Raw genomic sequence first — 20,917 nt, 5'->3', positions numbered from 1 at the left:
CACGTTCCGGTTAATCAAGGGAATTATTTTCCAAATGCTTGCAACCTGATCTGCTTCAGTTGTTTGGTTGTTCTTCATAGAAATCTGTGAAATCTCTCTTATCTGGTGGCTGTGATTCCAGGCAATTAGAATACAGACTGAACCCGATCCATGCTGTAATGCTTCATTACATTCACATATGAGCATGAAGCAGGAATAAAATATACAGCAAACTCATCTGATTGAAAGACTTGAATGAAAACTGGTTTGAATCTCTCTAAAGAATGCACAGGAGTGTCAAACGTATAACTCGGCTGCCACATTCAACCTAATTTCATATTTATTGAGCCAAAGATAGTGCATGATAAGCTTTATATTTAACATTTTAGGTCTTCTTTGTCATGACCCATAGTATACATGAATTTTTTTTTTTAAGTCTTTTTTTTTTTTTTTTTATCTGAACAATTCGTAGTAAAAATTACATCCATCTCTACCATCGATGTTACTGTCTGTGGATCAGAGGACCCGTGCAGCGAGGTGAAGGATCTCTATTATGTAGCTTTTTACAAATATTCACTTCCAAAAAAGAGACTCACCAACACTTTTATTCACTTTCAATCAATTAAATTGAACCTTTAAACCTATTTCTTTGTCGTGGCGCAGAGTATACATGATGGAAATTTCACAAAACCAAACGATTCCTACTGAAAATGAAAGGAAACAAACCACCATTTGGGGTGAATTTGTAAAAACATGCACAGTGTAACAACTTCAGGAGACTTCGTTTTAAAATGTCACTGTATTTTGCACCAGGAAGTTTGATTAACATTGTCTTTATGTTGAGATTGGAGACATTTTCTGTAGTAGTTTGTTTTACATTTTCATCACGTACAGTTTGTGGTACAACAAAAACAAGCTTTATAGTTTCAATTTAAAAGTAATTGTGGCATTATTTTTATCAGTTCAGTTTGACACCCTTGCTCTAGGATTTGAATTGCACAAGTGATGGTTAGTATTTACATTGTGGGGAATTAAAAAAAAAAAATGTGAATCAGAATATTAGTTAAACTGAATTATGTACCAGGATTTTCAGAACTCTTGCTCTGTGCTTTCACTGTGAGAACATGCAAACTCCACACAGAAGAGGTCCTGCAGCCCAACACGGCTGTCTCACCCTGCAGGGCTGGGAGACCAACGGGGACCAAATAACGCCTGTAATTAGTATTTTTTTTCAGTAGGTGGCAGCATTTCCAACATGATCCTCATTCATCACTTCGTCGTTATTTGATTTGTGCAGCTGTTTGTGAGCTTCAACACATGAACCTGATCATATAGATGACAAACCTGTGCATTCATGCACCAATAATCTCATTTCATTAATTTTGTCTCTGAAGTCCCCTTTGAAGACGTGACCATGTGTTTCGAGGTGAAAACAATAAGACGTGGCACATTCATATCTGCCTTTAAGTGCACGTCTGTGCGCGAGCTGGAACGGAGTCTTATGGAGAAATGCTGTCTTTCCTGGTGGAGACGTTGTTTTAACTCGGAGCTTATCAGCTACATGTGTTCTCCCTCCACAGCTGTCAGGCATGTTTTCATGCTTCAGCTTTCTCTCAGGCGGCGAGAGTGGATGTCACCGCGTGTCACGTATACAGCATATACATATACAGTCTATGTGCCCACTCTGCAGCAAATTAAATGATGTAATATGGAGTGTTTACGAGGAGTGCGTGGAACCCCGCCAAAGAAGAACCCATGGAAACGTCGGATATTATGAAAAAATAATTGAAGCTCTTTAGTTAGATGAATTGAAAAACATCCTCTTTGAAGTTTCCATCTTCCCAACGTGTTCTTGAGGGGGAACAAACTTTTTATAAGCAAATTTTTTTTCCACCTTCTATTTTATTAGGCAAATTACTGTCATTCCCATCGGGTGTCAAACACAGAGTGAAGGTCCAGATGTGGGAGGAGCGGCCAGTTCTAAGCTGCAGAATCAACAACGGGCTGAGGTCACGGGGTCGCGGACGTCTGTCCGTCACGGCCTCGGACACGTCGGCCGCCTCTTCGCCGCCCCGTCTCATCGTTCCAGGGCTCGACTGGAAGATTTTGACATCATCACAGACATGGGGGGTCCAGGGCCCCTGGGTGTGTTTCTCTAGGAGACATGGGGGTTCCAGGGCCCCTGGGTGTGTTTCTCTAGGAGACATGGGGGTTCCCGGGCCCCTGGGTGTGTTTCTCTAGGAGACATGGGGGTTCCAGGGCCCCTGGGTGTGTTTCTCTAGGAGACATGGGGGTTCCCGGGCCCCTGGGTGTGTTTCTCTAGGAGACATGGGGGTTCCCGGGCCCCTGGGTGTGTTTCTCTAGGAGACATGGTGGTTCCAGGGCCCCTGGGTGTGTTTCTCTAGGAGACATGGGGGTTCCAGGGCCCCTGGGTGCGTTTCTCTAGGAGACATGGTGGTTCCAGGGCCCCTGGGTGTGTTTCTGTAGGAGACATGGGGGTTCCAGGGCCCCTGGGTGCGTTTCTCTAGGAGACATGGTGGTTCCAGGGCCCCTGGGTGTGTTTCTCTAGGAGACATGGGGGTTCCAGGGCACCTGGGTGTGTTTCTCTAGCAGGCATGGGGGTTCCAGGGTCCCTGGGTGTGTTTCTCTAGGAGACATGGGGGTTCCCGGGCCCCTGGGTGTGTTTCTCTAGGAGACATGGGGGTTCCCGGGCCCCTGGGTGTGTTTCTCTAGGAGACATGGGGGTTCCAGGGCACCTGGGTGTGTTTCTCTAGCAGGCATGGGGGTTCCAGGGCCCCTGGGTGTGTTTCTCTAGGAGACATGGGGGTTCCCGGGCCCCTGGGTGTGTTTCTCTAGGAGACATGGGGGTTCCCGGGCCCCTGGGTGTGTTTCTCTAGCAGGCATGAGGGTTCCAGGGCCCCTGGGTGTGTTTCTCTAGGAGACATGGGGGTTCCAGGGCCCCTGGGTGTGTTTCTCTAGCAGGCATGGGGGTTCCCGGGCCCCTGGGTGTGTTTCTCTAGCATGCATGGGGGTTCCAGGGCCCCTGGGTGTGTTTCTGTAGGAGACATGGGGGTTCCAGGGCCCCTGGGTGTGTTTCTCTAGCAGACATGGGGGTTCCAGGGCCCCTGGGTGTGTTGAATCTGCAGGAGCCTCTTTTCAGCCTCTTTTCGCCAGCATCACCTTCAGTGAAAACAACAGATTAAACAACGAAAACCACATGGAGGAAGCAGACCATTCAGAGTCTGTCAACAGGTATTTGTCCAAACTTTATCTATCTGATGATTTTGAGTCTTTTAAACAAACAAACCAATGCAGTAGCTGCTAAGTGTTCCAAATATTCAACAGCATTGTGCTTTTGCAAGCTGTGGAATGATAATTCATTTTCCAATGTGAATTCTTACAGCAAACACGTGGTGGAGTGTGACGATTGCAGCTCTGAGGAAGATGAATATATACAGCCACTTTTTGCGAGCATCACCTTCAGTGAAGAAAAGACTTCAAACGACGAAAAGCACCTGGAGGAGTTGGACCATGCAGAGACTGTCAACAGGCATTTTGTCCAAACTTTATCTCTGATGATCTGATGTTTATCCAGCATTGTTTAACACAACAAACATTTTGTTTTTCAGATTTGGGACAAGGAAAGAAGTTTGTGAGCAGAAGACAAGCGAAGAAAGCAAAACAACAGAAGAAGAGAAGAGCTTCGCAATGGTGAACCAGAGACGCCATTTTCTAGGAGCCTGTTTTTTGTTTTCTGTTACTTAAACATGTAAATAAAACCCAATTTTGTTTGAAGTCATGGGAATGTCTCATCTGTAATTTCATGCCTTTGGGAGATATTTTCAGCTTCCCTCAGCTTCAATATTCACATTTATACACATTTTGACCCGGGTGGGGACAAACTTTCAATCCCCACTGTATAAAAAAAATGAAAACACGTCAAAAACATCCAAATACTGCTGCAATATGATGAGTCTTTTTAGAGCCCAGTGTGTAACAACAACCTGAATTGTTATAAAATATACAGTGATAAAACTGATGATACTGATGATGGGAGAAATGGATTAGAGATGATAGAGGAGAGAATAGTTTTTATCTTGTCTGTAAAACTACCATAAAACATGACAAACAATGCTGCAACTGTATAGATAGATAGATAGATAGATAGATAGATAGATAGATAGATAGATAGATAGATAGATAGATAGATAGATAGATAGATAGATAGATAGATAGATAGATAGATAGATAGATAGATAGATAGATAGATAGATAGATAGATGCCTCACTGAGGAGCAGAGCCAACAACACAGCGTGAGCCTTGAGAACAAACCTCCTGCTCACTCCGGATTCCAAGAACGAACCCAAGTTTTTCATAAAAACACCTCAGAGACTAACGGTGGAGATAACATTTAAAATATTTGTACTCTGCTGCTGTACTTTGAACACTAATTTTTGCATCTTCTCCTGCTTTTGTGTTCTTAAAACTGGATTATTTGAAGGATGACTCAGCATTGGATGATTACACAAGGATTTTAATGATTTTTTGAATCAAGTTACATCAACAATGGCAATTATAGTTGAATGACTGTTTTCACCTATTTTTAACAGATTTTTTTTTTAAGTATATTGTTTTGAGGGATATTCGTAGTGTTTTAAATTAACATCCTGTCATTTTTTTTTTTCAAAACTAAATAACAAAAGACACAGATTGAATCATTATGTGTCATTGCTGGTGATTCAGCTACTGGATCCACACGGATGAACAGAATATCACAGTCATAATATTTGTACGTGTATCATTCATCATTAAAATACAAACTTTTTCCGACACAAATCGCATGCACAAGTCACTGAATGTGTTAAAGCTCCTTATAAGGGACTTTAAAGATGCTTCCATTTTTACACAAATCTCAACGCGAAGATTTGTCGAGTGTGAACTCAAACCAGGGTCCCCCACTCCCTCGCTCAAGGCCAAACTCCAATGAGAATTTCATTCTTAAAACACAACCTCACAATCTTTCCAGTTTTGCAAAACTTCTCAGCTTTCCCACCACATCGCGACGGAGCTTCGATAAGAGGAGCGAGGCTGGAAGTTGGCTGAGGTTTTTTTCTCACTCCCCTCCTTATCGGAGCTCCGGATTCACATGGGAGCTGCAGTGTTGTGAAGCCCGGCGCAGCTAATCAGATTTGGAGGGGCGCAGCTCAGCGGCAAGTGGAGCGGTCTCACGGGGAGGCTTCGCATGACGCATTCGAAATGACGCCGCCGCTGTGGAGGTGATGGGCGAGACGTTGAAATGCAACGCCTTTCCAGTCGGGGGAGATGATTGCTTTTAAAGATGCACAGAGTCTGATGTTGAAGCTCCTCGTGTGACGTGATGTGTGTGCGTGTTCATCCATAAAACCAAATCCAACATACTTTTCATTTTTAGACTACACCCACGGAAAACACAGTGATTTTATGGCTCCTTTGTGATTTATTGTCTGAAATGTCTGAACTGAGCTGTAAACAGAAGCTTTGAGTTATTTGTTTCCGTGTGTATAAAATACTGAGCACACTGATCTGCAGGTTAAGTTTAAAGAAGTTTAAAGATTTGCAGAGTTTACATTTTTGTACTAGGTGTCAGTAGTGGGTTTTCCTTTGGTTTTTCATGTGAAAAACACAAAACGTTCATTGTCTTTTGGGTGTCCATACGATGCTCAGTGAAAACGCTACTTTTTGAAAATGGCACCGACTTCCAACTTCATTGTGTGAATTGGGGAAAAATGTCTTAATACACCTTCCACTGTGTACTAATCTACAATACACTTCATCATCTGTCGTGACAAATGTCCTTGTACTCCCATTGACAATTACTACAGTGTATTGTTCTCTGCATGCATGTTTTTGTAGTTTTGTTTCACAAACAGCATTGCCAGTTGGGCCACTTTTGACCATATATTTAACGTCCTCGCCGTACAGCGAGTTACCTTGTCGTTCCAAGGGTAAACATTCAAACAGAACAAAACAAAACACAACATGACTGTAGCAGAGTGTAATGTTTCAGATGTCTTGAGTGGCCACAGTGATGAGGATCTACCGATCCCTCATCGTTCTTTTGACGAGCGCAACCCTGAGGCGAAATGTTAAAAAGGGAAAAAGAGCGAAAGAGACCCCCAAATCACCAAGGTTCAAAGTCTTCTCGAATTATGGTCACCGTGTAACTAAAAGCAGGAAGAATCGTCAAACTGCACCACATAACCACAAAAGTGTTTCCTCTTCCTGATTCCCTGTAATGAATCCTCATGTACGCTCCACATAGTCTCATAACAAAGTTACACTTTAATATGTAGAATTGTCTTTAAAACTATTGACTTTTAAAGACAATATAACAGCAAAGCTTTAAAACTCTTCAAAAATAACCGTGGGCCTAAGATGGATCCTGGCGGGACTCCTCGGATCCAGATCTGCACGAGTAATGAGCGAACGCCCAACGCTTGAGACGTCGAACTGGAAGAGAAGCAATCCATCACGTAAAAACACTGTAAAACGCTTTATAAACGCTCCGATTTTTTCAGAGAAAGTGGATGTTTGTTGATTCTCCGACTGGAACGTCGACTCTGTGGCTTATTTAGTTTTTCGGAGAAGAATTAATTATGAAGTGACTCCGACGACCGGTTGTCTGCCAGTTTTTGTTTCAACGGTTCCTGCTAATGGGTGTTTAGCTTCAGTGTAAACACCCTCAGGAACCCGCGACGTCGGGAGCGGGGATGGCAGAGCATGAGCGGCCGGTTAAAGCGTAGTGTTTGTCTCACAGTGTTTGTGTGAGACCTGGAGCCCTGGCCGAGTCGTCAGACCACTGCCTGCCCACTTTATTAAGTGTTTGCTTTCAAAACCGACTGCGCCGAAGTGTACGGGGCCCCCGGGGAGCCCGACACCAACCGTTTACTCACACTTTGCTTACACGCTCGCTTTCTCCGAGCGGTCCGGTTTGTTTATCATCTGTATACAGTTTTAAAAAATGGTCCCGTCCTCACTGCGACCTCGCCAGTTTCTGCATCACCGCAGCCTGAGTTTTCCTCTTCCGAGAGGGAACATGTTGGAGCAGAGACCTAAGATACACTGGCCTCCAGTTGTGTTTTACAACGAGACGGTTTGAAGAAACAGATGTGTGTGTGTGTGTGTGTGTGTGTGTGCGTGTCTGATGGCGAAGTGGCTCAGCAGATGCTTTCCGTTTGGCAGCTGGGCGCCAAAAACCCCACGATTCACCTCTCCGACACGTGCAATGTTATTTTCACCCGTCGCCCTCGTCTTTTCCAGTGATTCCACTTCATCCCACTCAGACTGATCTTCTTCCGCCTCACAGAGCACGTGGGATCGGAGCCGCCCGGACGACTGGATGCTCCCGAGTTAACGGAAACTGTGAGGCCATCTCGCCCTTATTTTTAATGTCTTTTTAAGCATGTAAAACATTCTGTGCTACAGAACTGGAAGAAAAGTGTGAGACAACTAGTTTGATTTGATTTGCAGCTACTCCCCCCCAACGATACATTTTACTCAAAATTAGTACTTAGTTATAGTTTTGTTTATTGCTTTACACAATATAGCAGTGGAATTACTTTTTTCATAACTGTAAGTTGCAAGTATAAAAATGGGCAAAGTAACTTTACTTGGAATTGAAAATTTGCACTTTACTTTCTAAAGTGATTGCTTCAAATACTCCTTTTAGTAGTTACTGAAAATCTTGTACTTGACTCAAATTGCCAGTCAATGCTTTAAGTACGAGCAGAGGTAAAAGTAAAAGTAGACTTTTAGACCTCATTTACAAATTTCACATGAAATCACAATGTTGTTGCCTTTTCACTTCAGAAACGTTTTGCGTTGATACGGCAATGTTTTGAAAACGATGTCCGTTTACCCAGAAATGGCAGAAACAAAGAAAGTAATGCTGTTGGCATCTTAGGCCACTAGTTGGTGTATTCGAAAAGTTGCATTTTCGATGGCTCCGAGCACCATTGCCATGGAAACGGAAACAAATGCTACAAAAGTTTTCATTTTTCACTTGAGAATGTTATCAAGCTTGTTGTCTGGCTTTACTCAATTCCATTTATGAATACCAGTGACGATGTTAAATAGAAGCAAGGCTGCCTGACTTTGCTCAATTACTGTTATTGCTTCAAATAGCAGTCAAAAAACTTTACTTGACACAGAAGTTTGCACATGTTTAAAATCATTAGTCACTCGTCACTGCTTTGAATAGCTGTAGAACTCTATTACTGTAAATAGAAGTCGAGGTCATTTGCTACTGCCAAATGAATTGTGCTTGATTTATTTACACTTACTAGCTGCTGGTTGCGGTGGATTCATTTGACTAGTTACTGAAAATAAAGTCTACTTTGTCTTCATCCTGTCTTGATATCGGTCACTTAGTTGTGTTGTTGTCGTGTTTGTGTGACACATTAGCTCAGCTGTCGTCACTGTGTGGGTCACTTTATTGACTGAGTCACTCTTTAAGTTCAGCTGAAGTTTCGTCTGCAAAAGTAGGAGTCAGATTCTGGTCGAAACACATCACTTTGGTCTTTTTGTGTAAATCAGATTACATTAATCATCACATCTGAAGAAACACTGAAAGTTGACAGCGTGAATCTACATGATCTGCTGCACAATTACCCCACATTTGTTCATCAGATGATCGTGACGTGAGGATGTATGTAAAACAGGGCTTTCCTGGATGGGATGTTGTGGCGGGAAAAAAAACATTGATTGATGTGAAACCAGCTCAGGAATGCTTCAGCTCGTGGGCGCTCTTTTCCAAGTCCAGTCGCATGTTGCTGCATTCCTCTTTCAGAGCCCCTCGTCTGCCCTCCGCACGAGTCCGTTAAGCTTTACCCAGGAAATCCTCGTCTGGTTGCGTTGCCAGGACTGCCCCAAAGTTACAAAGCAGGTTTTTAAAAGACTCCGCTGAGGTCAGGACATGTGAAGTACAGACTCATGCTTCCACATCTGTGATCTATTTACCATTAAAACTTTGTCAAACCAAACAAGACATTGAAAGCAGATCTGCCTGTTTAAAGTGAATGAAAAGTGAACATTCAGTTCTGAGCAGATGAACAATAAACTAAATTTAGATTGCTTTTCAATATTCTATAATAATGTGCATGACTGGCTAAGTATCTCATGAGTAATGACGGGACAGATGTTTACAATCAATTGTGATCTGTCAATTCGGCGCGAACCATGATGTGCCAGATTCATTTTGTAGTTCTTGAAATGAACCTGAAATGAGAGAAACAAACAGAAAAAACTGAAAAACAAATTGTATTTAATCCACAAACAGGCACAACATCATCGGCAGGAAAATAAAAATAATTACTCTTTTGACATAAAATTGAATGTGAAGGAGAAATTTTTTTTAAGACAAATGTCACAAAAGGACAAAACAGAAAACAACCACAAAAAGTCTCCAAAAAAGCCACAGACATTTAAAAGAAAAAACAATATTGAAAATATAATACAATATAACTATTTATTTATTTATTTATTACAATAATATAATGAATAAATAAAACAAAACATGAAAGCACAAAGCACATAATATAAGCACAAATGAAAAATGACACAAACTGACCACAAGGCAAAAACAGGCCACAAAAAGAAAGTAATCATAAGGGCATAAAATATGTTTCCAAAAAAAATACAGAACAACCACACAATCATTACAAGGAGAAATAAAAACATATACAAAAACAACTGGAAATACAGCGAATGCAACTCGAAGAAGACAATATGATGAGGAAAGACAATACCAAGGCACTAAACTACCACACAAATTAAAAAAAAAAGAAAAGTAAAAGAGATTACACAAAATACCAAAGAACCTCAAAGAGGCTCATCTATGGACACAAAATAAACACAATAGAAATGGAAATGACTAAAAAAAGGATCACCGAGGAACAAAAGACAAACAAAGACCAAAAAAGACCAGAGCCAGACACCAAACAACATGCACACAAAAAATATGCAAAGAAATGTGAAACTAACATATATAAAACCAAAAATAAGCATCAAAGTGAAGAAACTAAACTACAAAGACAAAATAACTTCCAAACATTTCCATTTTCAATTAAGTTTGAGGTCTGGTTTAGTAAAATTGCATGTGGAGTTCCACAAAGCCCCATACTGGGCCCACTTCTGTTTAGAATCTACGCGCTCCGACTGGTTTAGATTTCCGATAATGACCAAGTGTCCAGATAAGTCCAGTGCACTCCGTCAATCTGTGATGCGAAACAGCAGTGATGAAGCCATAAATCTTGGTGTGCTCATGGACTCTGACCTGAGTCATCTTAAAACGTCTTCAAATGAAGACAGATTATTATCAGGTCTCTGCACTGGTTTCCTGCTCTGACTATTTTAAGCTCAGAATACATCTCAGACTCTCTATTTTGTTCTGATCCAAGCAGCTCTCTCGGGTCATCTGGCTCAAACCTGTCTGCGCCCAGAGTCAGAACCAAACGTCAGACAGTTCAGACTCTCAGTTGAAACCAGGCCTTTATTGAGAATTGCTTTGATGTGTTCTATTTTTATTCACCTTTCTTATTGCTCTAGACAGCTGTGCATGTTTTCAATGTACTTTGACTTGTGTTGTTGCTGAGATGTTCCACACGTATAAGTCTGCTTTGCCTTTTAGATATTAGCTTATTAGCAGCATAAGATGAATTACAACAAAAAATATATATATTAAAAAAGGGGGATGAATGATAAAATGGAAACACTCCAAAGCCGGAATAACACTTAATAACTGGCATCTACATGTATCCAGATTTTGGAATTATTTCAGTTCAACGGGCATATTTAAGCCTTAATTCTCTGGCACGGTGCTTCTTTCTTTCTCATCTGTTCTGTCTGTTGTTGCTTGACTGCAGTACTTTTGCTCTTTCACTCATGTGCTTTCCCGACAGCAATCTGAGTACACAAAGTAAAACAAACAACAAGCTGACTTTTTTTTTTTTTTGCTGTTCATCAGCTAAGACGTACAATATTACATGTCCAGACCATGGGCCCCCCACAGCACCCCAGCAGACCTGATGGAGCCTGAGTCTGTTAGCCAGAAGGCACCAGGGGAAAAGTGAGAAGAAGGCGAATGAACACTGGGCCTCAAACCCCGACACAAGCCAACCAGTTAAGAGATACCCTGGATTTAGTGGTGTCATGGGACAACAATGAAAATGGATGTACTCCAATTCATGGATGATTTTGAAATTGAAGAGAACCTCTTGATAATCTCTCTTGTTTCAGGAAGAGAAATCTGTGCCTTTAACAGGAAGAGCAATGTCTCATCTGCATACTGGCATATCTTGAGAGTTACATGTGCTGTTTGCGTTGTTTTTGTCACGGTTTCCTCACGTGGCAGTTTGCTTGTCAGATTCCCGTTGTGCTTTCCCCCTGTGACTCATGGAACTGATCCACTGTGTCCCCCTGCTGTTTAGGATTCACCTGTCGGTTCCAGGTCTCCACTTCCTCAGACGTCCTCAATCCCATCAAAGCCACTGACTCCTCTCCACCCTCTGCGCATCCACCTTCCTTCAGTTTTCAAATACTCCTAAAGTAAAGGAAAGATCATTTCCTCCTACCTCATCTGAGTCGGCTCCTCTGTCTGTATTGTACGACACGGCACCTTTTATGTAATTGTTGTTAATTCTGTCTGATGGCTGCTGCTCGTGGTTCAATGAATATTGCAGAAAGAGAGGGAGAGAGTGGAAGCACTTGTCTGGTGCATTTTAAGATTTCTGTAACAACAACCAAGAGGATCGGTGTATGCAGGGCACGCCTGAATGCTTATGTTGGTGATACATCCAAAGCTCTCATGTGCACATTATGACTCATTTATTGGCTCGATGCTGCTGGTATTTGTGTGTTTGGCTGGCGTCAGCATAAACTGTGATCTGGTGGAGTCTTCATTGTGTCCCAGAGTTATGCTTGTGGGTAAAAACACTTTGAATTTGTAACTTCACTATTATTGTAACTGTAATCTTGTGACATTCCTGTGAAGTTATAGTCACTGAAGCTCTTCATTGTGAAAATAAAGCATCAGTGGGAATGCGCTCACTCATCCACGCACTCATCCTTTGTACTAGTCACTGTTATGACCCCGACTGGAGAAAAGCAAGACTAATTATTTATAAGATTTGTGATTTCACTCACTGAAGTGCATCAGTGATGACAGATTTTATGCTAATGCAGCAAAGTTGCTACTCTCTTGTTTTTGCACACTCTAGATAAAGCACACTCTAGATAAAGATGCCCGCCTCCCTTGTACATCCCGGTGGGAGTCCACAGGTTAATGCTGACCCAATCAATCGGAGCCTTGGATGGATCACCTGTAAGTATTCCTGATCTTTCACTCAGCCAATTAGTGCTATGGTCCCCCGACGGCCAAGCGGTCGAACTAATTAAACATCTTTCTTTTTTGCTACTCATTTCCTAAAAGCCTGGGCGGCCCCTGTGTGGCAGGATGGGGCGAGTCTTTGGGTTTTGATTATTGATTCAGACCTTTTTAGGAGTCTATAGGGGGCAATCAAGGAAATGGAGAATGGCAGGTCACAGATGCTGCTGTAATTGAATTGTGAGACCAAACAACTTTGAGTGACGTGAGGATATAGTGAAGGGCGGATCGGGGACTTGTCAATGACTTCCTTATATTTGACTCGTCTCTCATAGAAAAGTAGCACTGAGGTTAAAAACTCAAGGTTTGATCATTTATCTGTATAAATACCAGCACTTTGGACGCTTATCCGATGGATACAATAATTATTCATTTTCTTTTACTATCTTTCACTATTATATAATAGTGGCCAATAGCGGTCAACCTCTCATCATAACATCTACATTTTGCACATTTTAGTTTTAATAATAGCCAAAAGCATAATTTATTTAGACAATAACATAAATTGTATAGGTTGGCTTCTCAAAAAAAATGAATAGTTAACGGCAGAGGAATTATAGCCATTGATCAAGAAAACATACTCATTAAAAACCTTGAGTCTTCCACATACAAGGGCAAAATTAGGACTTGATAACAGTTATAGTCGCTATTTTAGATACTGTAGTTGTGGAATTACTATCACTACTCATTGTGTAAGTAAAAAAAGTAATTGCCTCATAATTCTGGTTTTCGCTTGCATAATCAATTAATGCATTGATTATGATTATTGCACAAATATTGCAATCATCAGACTCCTATAAGATGAACTCCACACACAATCCATCTTGCTGTGTTTGTTTCCAGCTTCTACCTGTTTCACCCCTCAACCGCATGTGTTTATAATCCTGCAGATTGTTTGCCGAAATGAGTCTCTTCCTCGTGACGTGGCGGCAGCCCGCTTCACATGAAGTGAAGTCATATCCCCCCTCCAGGTGCGCCTCCTGCTCAAATCTTCACACGAGTGACATTCAGCGGTTTGAGTGATTCAAATTTAGATTGATGAGAAAAGTGGATCATTTGGTTTCAAATGGTTGTGTTTACTAAAAAAATTTTAAAAAATACTGCTGCATTACGTTCATGCTGCAGTGCAACTTTGGCAAAGGAAACGGAGAATTCCTGTGCCATAATGAGAAAATAAATCTCAAATGATTGTTGCTGTGAGATCTACTTTCCTGGAAGGTAGTTTAATTAGCCCAAACTATTCGATCTCGAGGTCGCTTGTGATTTATATTTTGACCATAAACTGATGGGAAAGAGGAAATCAGCACTTTGCCTGTGGTGGTTATTTAAATGTGCTTCCCTCCAGCAAGCAAAGCAGTAATGCTAATTAAAGCTGGAAGTTATTCAGATGACACCGTCTTACCTCCACTAATCCTCAGCATATTGATTAAACTGTCGCGGCCTCTATCAGCGCGTCACTCAGGGTTTAATTGGCCTTCAGGGGCCCTCTAGATGAAACGAAGGCGCAAGTAAATAGCAGGTAGCGAAGCAAAGAGCTGCAGCAGGGAGACATGTCGGCCACCTGCATGACTTAATCCAGTGAAAACAGCACGTCCTCCACTTTATGTGCTTTAATTAAAACCAGGTCGCCTTTACAACCAAAAATAAAAGAAACACTGGAATAAAAGTCTTTATAGGAGCTGAAGTCACTGAGGCAACTTTTACCACTGATTTTTTAAAGGGTTCATTTGTTATTAGTGCTAAAGTAGCACTTTAACCTTTAAAAGATGCCAAAAGAGAAGAATATTGACTTTAGGTGTTTGTGTTGAATGTTTGAAACGTCTACTCATATTTCAATGGCCCTAGCCTGTTGTGCAGTTTGTACTGTACACTGACAACTTCAAAGTGGGAATTTACCAAATGCAATTTTCCAATTTACAGTCTTATACCTTCTGTTTTTGAATCCGTTTACACAACAATGTTCAAATGCTTATTGTTTCAGAAAAGTTTCACATTTACACGGCAACGTTTTGTAATTGATGTCGTCTCCCATGGAAACAGCAGAAACGCCGAAAATGACATATTTAGCATGTTTGGTCACTAGTGGATGCTCATGTTTGTTTTTGTCATGAAACCACACACACGTTCAGAGAACAACACTCTAGACATGAACAATGGGAGTGTACGGACAATCATATGGACAGACGATAAAGTTTAAAACTACTGAGTCTCAGGAGAATATGGACTGGGAGTCGTGACACTCTGGAGGTGGCCATTATTTTTATTGTCCATCGACTGAGCGTGTGCAGAAATGTGTTTATTCCAGCTGTTATGTGCAGTTGCAGCATTCCTGGCATCTACACGGAGACCGAGCTGGGGCGTTTTTGAAAAGTTCCCCCTTGGGAGCCGTTTTCAAGAAGTTGTGTTTTCAGTGGTTGGTGTTCAACAACTGTGTTCAGGTGTTGCAGTAGTTGTGTGAACGTACACCCAAAATGCAACGAAATGTTCGCGTTTTCGCTTGAAATCATTGCCTAAATGTTTTCCTTCTTGTGTCACTTCTTAACGTCTTTTTCCTCTCATGTCAGATGTCTGTATTCCAAGTTGCTTTTTTTAATGCACATTTTTAAAACATACCTTGACATGTTTTGATGACGTACTTCCGTCTTCATCAGAAACGTCATCTTAATTGATGCCACCTGTGTCTTGTTATTCCCAGTCCCTATGTGTATACAAGCAGAGTGCTCTGTGATTTTTCTTTGTTGCACTTGTTGTCATCCTGGTGTTTGATTCTGCCTTTTGCCGTCTTGAGTCTTTGGCTGGATTTTTGCATTCTGCAGTACTTAATCAAACCCACCTGTCCATAAAGCCTTTTGTTTTTACGACTGCCTGCCTCAGACTTGTGCATCTGGGATGTGCCATGCCTTGTGTCATAACTGTGGAGTGAGAATGCCAACCACTTCAAAGCCTGGCTATTGCCCCGGATTGAAAGAATTTATGAAGCATTAGGAAATTAACATTTGGCGTCCATTGATCGCGAACTTCAACATTTGGTGATCGAAATAAAACTGATCCATCTCCAAGTGAGTGAGAATAAACATGCCAACATTTTAAGAAATTCTCTCCACGTGTTCTGGGGCCTGAACAATACCAAGGATACGGCAAGCCAGTCGAAAACATAATTCCTCTGCCGTTTCACTGTCCACATGCTAAAGACAGAAACATAATTATAATCTGGCCCCAGCAGAAGTTGAGGGATCGTCCAGAGTTAAAACAATCCGTCTAGAGGGGAAACACTAAAGTCCTGACTCAATTTCTCTGAAATCCAGTGAATAATTTGTGAAATATTTCCCTGTAAACTGCAGCTACTGCGAGAGAGGGAAAAGGTCAGGAGATCCTCAAACTCATCATGAGTCATCAACAGTACAAAAAGTCATTGATTAAAACATGTTTCAGTCATTTATAGTTGATTCAAATGCAGAAAGGCTGTACGAACTCTTCCCTGTCTCACCTCTTTGTTGAAGGTAGAAACATATTCAGTCAGATCAGAAATGTATTTCCAGGTGGTCAGAACAAAATGAGCTCTGGTCAGGGAATTTGAAAATTCATGAAAAAACCCAAACGCAGAACTCATTGAAGAGGATGAATTTTTTATTTATTTTTTTATGTCAGTGGCATGTTCACTTCATTTTTCATGAAAAACACTCATTTGAAACTTCGAATCACACAATAGTTGTCCGACACCACCCATGGAAAGAAATTCCACTTGGATGATGTGTTGAGCTGCAAGAACTCTCAAACCAGATCCCAGAGAGAGGGAATGCATTTTTTCTCTTCCTCAGGAGGATGACTAAACCAAAGGTGTCACACACAGTATAGAAATTAAAAAGACATTTCTTGGATTTTTTTTTTTTTTGTGTGTGTGTGTGTGTGAAATTAATTGCGGCTTCTCAACATTGTGTTGTGTCCGATTCCCTCTTTTAATTTGTTTTAAAAAATCAATGTTTGCTTTGAAATTTCTTCACATTTCTCTGTGGTTTGGCCGAAGTGGAGCCTCTTGCGGGCTGGTTTTGGCCCACGAGCCTCATGTTTGATGTCCTGCTCTACAGCATAGCTTTGACCTCCAAAGATAAACCACATTTCGGGCCCTGGAACTGTCCCTTTTGATTTTTTTGCTTTTATATCTTTTAAAAATGTTCCTGGATACATTTCTCTCCAAGAAAAAAAGGGTTTAAATTGGCTCCGTGATTGAGTCTGAGGTTTGGACGTGGCCACTGTTGAGTGACTGTTGAGAAAACTATGTGGAGATGCACAAACATGCAAAAATGTGATGGTTTAAATATGTCTTGATCAGGCAATAATACAAATGTTTGGAGATGTACGAGACTGGTTTTTGATGGAGAGTCTACTGTGAGTTATAGGAAATGCATTTTAGTGAAGAAGAGCGGAGGACCCCAGTTTTAATACATGTCTTTTATGCATTCTTTTAAATAGACTTTTTCACTGTACAATGCTCACTGACAATAAACGTCTCTAGGAAATTGTGCCACTCTGACCCACTTCAGGTCAAACTGGGCTGTGGGTAGAGCGGGAGGCAGAGTTTTCAGCTATCAGGCTTCTCTCATGTGGATCCAGCTCCCAGTTTCTGATCGGGAGGTTGACACAGTCCCTACTTGGAAGTCATTTAATCAGGCTTACAGTTATTTTAGAGTGAAGCTGCTATAGGTTTAGACTGCTGGGAGACATACGCTGAGCTTCTTTCCTTTGTCCGTGTCTCTTGCGCGCTCTTGAAGTAATTGTGTTGTATTTGACAGTGTAGTAATACATTTGAATGAATGAATTTGATGGCTCTTTACTTTTGTAGTGTCACTTGAATCTTGTGTTGTGCTCTTCCCTTGTTAATTAGCTCTTCTTCTCACCTCTTTACAGCTGTGTCTCATTTCCTTGTTCCCTCGTGATGTTTTACCTGGAAAAGTGTGTACTCAGAAAAGAGGCTAAACAGTCCCAAGTTAAGGCCGCACTGATTGATTTTCTCCTTCCTGAAGCCAGAAGAACAAGCTGAAAATACAACCTCTGACTCGTTACCGCCTTGTAAAATCTTAATGGTGAGGATGTCGAAGGACGGTTTCTTTCTGGTTTGCGAACATCACCCAGAGTTGTGCACGACATTTATGCAAAGCCACTCTTAAAACCTCCATTCGTCAAGATGAATAACAGCTGGAGCCACGGAGGCATTTATACAATGAATTAAAGCTAATTGAATTCTGGTCTGCTGATGACAGGAGGCTTTCAGACGTTGATTTATTTTGAGATTAGTCATGCTCGTCAGTTGACCTTTACCCCCCAGGAAGCATATAAAACAGCAGGAAGTTTACACAAGCCCTAATTTCGAAGTGATGGGTGACACATGAGGCCGTATATTAGTGCAGTTCCTGCCATGCAGGCACTCTAATCTGATGAATGGACCTTTGTTTCACTTGGATGTATACAGTATGAGTAAATGCAGGTTGGCAATATAAGTTCATTCTGTGACATCAATCTAAAGCCTTCAATCAACCTTATATTGGACAAGTGATAATTCCCTATATTATTATAAGTTCTGCATTTCTTCCTCTTTTTTTAACTGATTATCAATGACAATCATTAAATTCATGATTAAACAGTTGTAGGCTGTTGGTATTTTTGCACCAAGTTCAAAATCTGATCAATAAAAATAGAATAAAAGAGAAATGGTTTTGTTAAGAGAGGGAAAATGTACAAGGCTTCATTGTGACTAAGATAAACATGAAAAGGACCAAAAATCTCAGCAAACACTATTTATTCTATAAATCCTCTTTGCAGTGTTGGTTGTGTTTGTTCTGTCAATAATAGCGCAAAGCTATTTAAGCACATGAGACTTTTATCAGTTTGTGGCACGACAGTATCTGGTTGTAAATAAGATGTTTCTGGATTCATAGAAGAAGCGAAGGTAAACGTTGCCATGTGCGGCAGTGACCTCAGCAGTGTGTCTGTGTAGTGTTCCATAAATAATAATAGAGACCTTTACAAGGCCAGGACCTACAAGCTAACACATCATTTGGAGCTCTTTTTGTACTTTTCTCTGCAGGTGAGTGGCTTTGGCGGGCGTCTGGGGGCTCCTCGGTTCCCGGGGAATGGCAGGTGAAGGTGAACGGAATAAAGTGCAGAGATCCTCTGGGGCCAGATAGTTTGAAGTGTGTATCGGGGAACTGGGGGTCCGCGGTTCACTGCCAGTTGCTTACAAAGGGGGTTGCAGCTCCGCTGGGAAGCCTTTGGTATGTCGAGGAGGTTCGCAGTCACCTTCCACATGGGAACTGACATCATGCGTCTGTGTCTAATGCCAGGGTCGGGTAAGGGATATGTCTCGACCTTTGGCCCAGCGGTGAAATCCAGCCATTCGTCATGCGTCGCTGGATCGGGAGCGCGGGCTCCTGGCACATCTGTTCATAATGCAGGTAGCGTGGGGTGGGGGTGACATGGTGGTGGAGGGGGGGGCTTCTGTGAAGCCCACCAATCTGCTGATGTGTCTAAATTGATGGCAGCGGAGCCATGTGCTTCTTGGGCGACCCTGGCTCTCAGTCTAATGAGGCTGTATGTCTTTTGAGTTTTATCCACACTGACGCAGACAGCGCCACCTTTGAACTTCAAAAAGTCCCTCAGTGACGCTGATAAGATGCCCCCCAGAGATAAAATGTTTAAAATGGGGCGTCTTTTGACCGCAAGTGCTCCATCCATCTTCACACTTAAAACAATGCCACGATTGTTGCAGGGTGTCCCATTTAGTGTTTAAAATGATGGTGGAAGGTGGTCATTAGGGAAGCTTTGTTTATTTATATTGTCCAAGATGAATGATGCTGGTTCCTACCTTTTTTTTTTCTTTTTTTTTTCGCTTAAACGCTTTGTATACACTTTACTTTTCGAATATCTTCTCGTTGACGCAAGTGGTTCCCACCCAAAATTTTACCATTGTTAACTTAGGCGACTCCCCACCGCACCTTATACAATTACAAAAAAAAACTTAAATTCACCAGTTTTCCACTACAAACGATACATTCAGCTCTGATTTTGTCCATTTTCTTTCTTGATCAACATTCACACTGCAGGTAAATTTGGCCCAATTCTAATTTTCTGCTCACAATTGACCCGTATCCCATCTGTCTGTGACGGTGTGAACGTTGCAATATGGATTTCTGAACACGAGACCCTCGGTGACATGTGGTACCAAATGGGATTCGTATCTGGTGTCTCTCCGTTGTAATAGCCATGTTTACTTCTGTGAAAGACTTACTCGGCGTGACGTCACGCCACCTTCTACACACGCGGGTCACTTTGAGGTCGGATAACGTTTACGCTGGTTTTGGTCGCATTTAAAATGTAGTGTGAATGATCACGCAAAGAAATCGAATCACAGGAAGAAATCAGAAATGAGCACCTCGACCTGCAGTGTAAACGGAGCCTATGAAGTTCTACAGAAGTCTCTCAGTACTTCCTCTTCTTCATCTTCTTCTAATCACCTTTCTATCTAACCTGATGCGTTGCCAGTTCTTCTCCCTGTACACTGCAGACAGGTTGATCATTTTGAAAATGCTCAAGGGTTTGCGATGGTTTTGAACCTTTGACAAATAATATTTTCTGTCTTTTTAAAAATAAACAATTTACTTGTAGCGCGACACTTAAACATAGGGTTTTTTTCTTTTAAATGAATTAAATGCCAACTCGTCCAGAGACATGATAAAATGTTTGACCCAACAGTTATTTTAGTTTCTACTATCTATTTCTGTGACATTGAAAAGTCAGAACTGACAAGAGCTGCGTCTACGAGCTACTGAGTCAGAGATAACAGTTCTGTTAAAAACAGACTGATAAATTGTATGACACGCCGTCGCAGTGAATGACGACTATAATTTTCCAAATGATAAAACCAGGGGATGTGAGCTCACTAGACGTTTGTGTCCTTCCATTCTGCCTGAAGTCACATCAATTATACAAATTCAAAGGAGGAAGCAGTCAAGGATGTACTTGATTGGGCTTTTTAAGGTTCTAAAATCTGACATCTCAAAATAAATCTTCCTTTTTATGACATTATCTTCATTTCAGAGGAATTGCTGCTTTATTATGGATGTTCTTAATTCGATTCCAGACGTTCTAGATTCAACCAAAGGCAAACCATTTGTTTTGTTTTGTTTCTTTTTTTTAGAATCTCATGTCCGGTGAATGTAAAATGTAATGAACGATGCAACACGGCAAAACAAGTGATATCTCGCAGTAAAAACTAACAGAAAATAACTTTGAGAATAGAGCCAACACAACATCATCCATCTCCCATATGTGGCATTATTTATGACAAATATGTGATGTTATTGGCTCCATTACAACAAATGGCCTCCAAAAACAAAGCAATGACATGTTTTTGTTTCTTTTTTCATCTTTTTTGACTAGATTGAACTACTTCAGTCAGTACTTGCACTAAAAGGAAAAAAAATATATAATAGCAAAAGTATTTGAACTTTGTATAAAGTTAA

Source organism: Blennius ocellaris (assembly GCF_963422515.1).
Source record: "Blennius ocellaris genome assembly, chromosome: 22".
NCBI lineage: Eukaryota > Metazoa > Chordata > Actinopteri > Blenniiformes > Blenniidae > Blennius > Blennius ocellaris.
This window is presented reverse-complemented; position numbering follows the sequence as displayed.